The sequence below is a fragment of the Arachis hypogaea genome, unplaced genomic scaffold (genome assembly GCF_003086295.3).
Source record: "Arachis hypogaea cultivar Tifrunner unplaced genomic scaffold, arahy.Tifrunner.gnm2.J5K5 arahy.Tifrunner.gnm2.scaffold_98, whole genome shotgun sequence".
In the NCBI taxonomy this organism is placed as follows: Eukaryota; Viridiplantae; Streptophyta; class Magnoliopsida; order Fabales; family Fabaceae; genus Arachis; species Arachis hypogaea.
In genome coordinates this window covers 40,898-46,897 of record NW_027255508.1, presented here as the reverse complement: position 1 = coordinate 46,897, position 6,000 = coordinate 40,898, and positions in this window count along the sequence as shown.

Sequence of the window (6,000 nt, the reverse complement as noted above, 5' to 3'; positions counted from 1 at the left end):
TAGTTTACTATTAATAGGATCTTTTGACATTGTATCTGTACCTCATGACACTTTACACGTTTTCTTTGTGTACTTCCACGGCATGAGTCTCTAAACCCCATGGTTGGGGGTGAGGAGCTCTGCTGTGTCTTGATGGATTAATGCAATTACTACTGTTTCTCATTCAATCATGCTTGCTTCCATTCTAAGATAATACTTGTTCTTAATCCGGGATGAATGTGATGATCCATGACAATCATCATCATTCTCAACTATGAACGTGTGCCTGACAACCACCTCCGTTTCTACCTTAGATTAAGTAGTTATCTCTTGGATTCTTTAATCGGAATCTTCGTGGTATAAGCTAGAACTGATGGCGGCATTCAAGAGAATCCGGAAGGTCTAAACCTTGTCTGTGGTATTCTGAGTAGGATTCAATGATTGAATGACTGTGACGTGCTTCAAACTCCTAGCAGGCGGGGCGTTAGTGACAAACGCAAAAGAATCACTGGATTCTATTCGAAGTGAAGTCTTGCGTGGTTGTTGATCCAAGAAAGACTGTAGAAAGGAAGCAGAATTCAGAAGAGGAGCATCTCCAAAACCTCAACTTATTCTCCATTACTCAAAACAAGTATCATTTCATTTCTTTTGTTTCCAAATCAATCTTGATAATTTCTGATATCCTGACTAAGATTTACAAGATAACCATAGCTTGCTTCAAGCCGACAATCTCCGTGGGATCGACCCTTGCTCACGCAAGGTATTACTTGGACGACCCAGTGCACTTGCTGGTTAGTTGTGCGAGTTGCAAAAGTGTGATTGCAATTTCGTGCACCACCTACATACAGCTTGCCATGGAAGGAGTCTGCGTGTTTGAAGAAGAAGACAGTAGGAAAGCAGAGATTCAGAAGTAGAGCATCTCCAAACCTCAACCTATTCTCATTACTGCAAAACAAGTAACCATTCATGTCTTTGCTTTTCACAATCAACCTGATAATTTCTGATATCCTGACTAGATTTACAAGATAACCATAGTTCTTCAAGCCGACAATCTCCGTGGATCGACCTTGCTCACGCAGTATTACTTGGACGACCCAGTCCCTTGCTGGTTAGTTGTGCGGAGTTGCAAAATGTGATTGCATTTCGTCACCATCACCTTTTATTTTTAATGATATATTTAGCTTAGTTGTTAAAATTAGTTGGACACTCAGTATTTAGTTAACTATTACTGCACTTCCCTCCTCCTGGTTTTCTTCCTCCTCTTTCTCTGCCGTCGAAAGGGCACCACCACTTCTATTATCTCCACTACCGACAACTACTAAAACCTTCCTACCACCTCTCCTACTCGCTCCTTCGTTGCGCTACCAACTCCTTCTCTTCCCATTCAGCCATGGTGGTCGCACTGTCTTCTCCAGCACGTCCAAGTCCACTGCCCACACTCCGCCAAAAATTGCAACGACTCATCAGACGAGATTTGACGTCTTTGAACCATAAAATGCTCATTTTTTGGTATTAAAAAAAGTGTCCAGTATGAACCTTTCTGTTAAGGCAAATCCAAGCACACTAACAACTTCACATTTGACCACGACGGTACTGATCTTTATTGTCGGTCTTAATGATTAGCGTTTGATGGCTTCGTTGTCTCCATCAATGGAAAGAAGGTACCCATTGTATTATTATCCTACACTTGATTTATAAATATCCCCTTTTGTTTCCCCAAATGTCATCAATTTTTGCTCAAGGATATCCCTAAATTTTGCGTGTTTCGCTGAATTACCGTATTGTTGTCATTTGGCAAAGCGTGGTCAGGGATGAAGATATCCTTGCAAGTGTGCATCTTGCCGACGAAGTAAAACTGTACGATGGAGCAGACCATAGAGTTGGATCAGTGAGGGCAAAGGCTTTGCAGGGATGGAATCAGACGAGTATGAGTTACACGAAGATGAAACAAAACACGACCATCTTGGAGAGGCCGATGGCAACAATGGGATGTGGTTGAATTGGAAGACAATTTGGACGGTGTCGGAGGAATGCATGGCAATTTTGCTGATGATGACTTATACGCTGTTGATTCTGGCGAATCAATTAGTTCAATGATTTTGCGAACTTGAGCAAGAAGGAAGTTTGCTGGTTAATTTCACAGATGTCAACATTACATTTGAGTTCTACCAAGCATATGCAAAGCACCATGGTTTTGGCGGGAGACGTTCCAAGAGTGAAAAATATCGCCAAGTAAGGATACGGCAGGAATTCGTGTGCCACCGACAAGGGTTTAGATCGGTGAAGTTCTACTTAATTCTAAACCGGCAAAAGAGGCCAAGGGCGAGACACAGTGTGGATGCCCTGCAAGGATGCATGTTAGCATGGACGATGAATCAGAGCATTGGTACGTTGCGCACGTTTCAAACGAGCATAACCACCCGGTTCTTGAATTGAAATTTTCTTCCATGCTCCCAAGCCATCGGAGAATGAACGAAGCAGACATTGAGCAGATGAACGACATGCACAAAGGGGACATTGCCGTATTACGAATCCACAATTTTATGGCGAGTCTAGCCGGCGGATATTATAATGTCCCCTACACAACAAGTAACATGTACAATGTAAATCGAATCAATAAAGGAAGGGTGGCTTAGATGCGAAATCGTGTTTAAGGTATCTCCGAGAGTGCAAGGCAAATGATCCAGCACTGTACTACAAAGAAGTGTTGATAGGAGGGTTTGTTACAATATTTGTTTTGGTGTGATGGCACCAGCCAAATTGATTGTCAGGTATTTAGGGATGTCGTTGCATTTGATGCAACGTACAAGAAAAATGTTTACCTTTCACCCTTGGTAGTCTTCTCTGGTGTAAATCACCACAACCAAACGATTGTCTTTGCTGCTGTGCTCGTGGCCAATGAGAAAGAAGATACCTATGTCTGGCTACTTCAACAGTTGCAAACTGCAATGAATGGGAAAGCTCCCATGTCCATAATAACTGACGGTAACATGCAAATGAAGTCTGCAATCAAGCAAGTTTTTCCAGAAGCGCACCATCGACTATGTGCTTGGCACCTCCTCCAAAATGCTACGAGCAACATCGAAAAGCCTAACTTCACCAGGATGTTTAAGGATTGCATGCTTGGTGACTACGAGGTAGAACATTCCAGAGAAACTAGTTTGAGATGGTAGAGCAATTTGCATAGGCAATAAACGATGGATACAAGATGTGAGGAAAGTTTTTTGCCGAATTTGCACAACCTCAAGATGTGAGGGCTTGCACACCGTGATATCATGGTATGTTAAGTCTCGATACAGTTACACTAATTTTTATGTCATTACCATCGATGCTTGATGTTTGTTGGTTCAAAGGAAGTGGAGGCTGATTTGAGTGTGCAAAGGTGACCCTGTTATGACCACTAACCTAAAACAGTTGGACGTTGTGTAGCTGAGAACAACACTCGGGCAATATTCTATTTGTTTGTTCCCATTCTTGATAGGACATGTGCAATGAGGGTGGTTGATTCTAAAGACAGTAGTTCATATTTTATCCACACCGTCTCTCGATACGGCACTTCAGGGAAAGATTGGTGTGTTGTTACAAGATATGAAATGAGTGAGGTTCGATGCACGTGCAAGAGAATGGAATGTTTCGGGGTCCCTTGCAAACATATAATTGTAGTGCTTGTTCTTAACAATGTTCATGAGATCCCAAAGTCTCTAATATTGCCGAGATGGACTAAGGATGCAAAAGTGGGGCAGTGCAATCGATGGGCATAATTTGGGATTCTGTATAACTAACACAACACTGGTGCCTGATGAATTGGTACAGGAAAGTGTGCAAAATTGGTTGTTGCAGCACTGTAAAGTTCCAGTTTGCAAGAGACATTGTCATGTTGATGTTGAAGCACTTCAAGAATGAAGATGCAGCCGACAACAGTTTTCACCTGAGGGCCATCCAATGAAGGTAGCAGAGCATTAGCATAGAATCCCCGCAAGCACAAGACAAAGGGTAATGGTTCTAACGGTGGCAAGAAACCCCAACTTTGTCGTTTGTGCCGGGAGGTGGGACACAATAGGATGACGTGTCTAGACCGCCGCATATTAGAGTCATTTAGCTTAGTTGCAAATGACTTAGATTCCGTGGATACTAAAATTGTGGGTTAATTGTTTTTAAGCTGATTTAGTTACCTGTTATGCCTTAATAATTGGTCTAATTATTTGGTTTTTACATTAGTGTCAGCTCTATGATAACCTATCCGGGGATCCGGATACAACCGTGGAGATTCCTTCATTATGCTGCTCTGATAGTGACATGTAGGCTAGGTTGTTAACAGCGACTTCGATGGAACTAACACGTCCGGGCCAATCTTCTCTCTTGACGATTGAGTGAAAGAGGCCGATAGTCATCACCACCGTGGGCTGCAACGGTAGGTTGGTTGAACCTTTTTACATTCTCTGGTAGTTAGTAGCCACAAATAGAAGGTTTCCTGTTGTTGACCTTCCTAGAAAACTCCCACCTGACTTGCATAGTTAATTTGTTCAATAACATATACATGAGGATATGTATCTCTTGTCCACGTTGAAAAATTCTTGGTTATGTTGGCATTCGTTGGTATCTGGTTGTGATATAGATTTAATTGATTTTAATCTTATATTTTCAGTAAAACCATAGAAGGGGTCTGACGACTGATTCCAGAAGCTGCCTGGTGATCCAGCATGCAAAATTATCTGAATCGAAGTGGAGATGTGAAGTGGTATTGTATGAAGAGCTGCAATGTTTCCTGACGAGGAGTTTGCTATCACAATTACAATGTAGAGCCACAAATACATTCTCAAACCTAATGTATACAGTTGTATATATCATTCCTTGTTGACTTTTTTGTTGAACTGGACATGGTACTTAGGTGCTATTTTTTAACGTTTTCTATGTCAAGTGGATATTAGTATGTAGTATTTAGCCTAGTTTTGCCTTTACATATTTACCTCGCTCTGGTTCTTTGGATTCTTTTGAATTGTATGCTTGAAGATAAATGAGAATAAATATATTGACATGCAACATTGTACTTTACGAATAGAAGTTAGAAAATAGCATGGATGGCGGTACAAGGATGAGGGGATACAGGAGTTCTCAGTATATATGCATGCGGTAGTCTTCTAGCGCCAACCGCTCGAAGACACACACATGGTCGTGTCTTTATTGGCAGGCAGTTACTAGGACAGACCATCCTCTTCCAAAACACCCATTCGCCCTCCTAGGATAGTGCCTGTATTGAACGGTCCATGCCCCCTCTCGATGGTAATCAAAATTGGGCTATCCTCGTAAACTCCTGGCAGTAGCGGACATTTGGCTGGAAACGAAAATATATTTTTTTATCAGATGATTGCAATGAAATAGGCTAGAACAAAAGCACCAGAAATAGTTGCTTGGTCACTGGAGAATGATTACTATTTTTTGAAAAACAAGTATTGGAATCCCAACATCCATCGGAACCTAGCTCAAGTTGAAAATGCTCAAGATAGTTTTATGTCAATCTAATTGCCATTAAAATTAAATCTTTATATTTTTGAATTATCAATTATAGTCCAATGTAATGTAAATTTGTAAGGACTTTTATGTAGATTGTGACCACACTTACGAGGAAACGAGATGTCATGGGGTGGATGATTGGCATGACAAAGAATGAATTAGTCGTTCTGAACCCATCGGCTATATGCATTGTCCTGGGGCCGTCGGGATAATTATGCAAGTGGAGTCCGTCCCTGGTTCATCACGGGCGACGTAGGTGATTTCCATTGTCTGCCTGTTGAAGAACATGACACACATGGTGTTTTGTATGTTGTGATAACGGAACAGCACCCGCCACTCATCCTTAGGCCGTAGTGTTCCCTGACAGTGGCCCATCCTCCTTGAATCACGATCCTCCCATTAGGTTCCAAATTCAAGCCCACGCAATAAGTCTGTCCGGTAGGCAAGGTTAGCCTCAGTGGTCGCGGTAGGACCGACCATAATCTTGCGAGAACCGTCGCGGGAGAATCT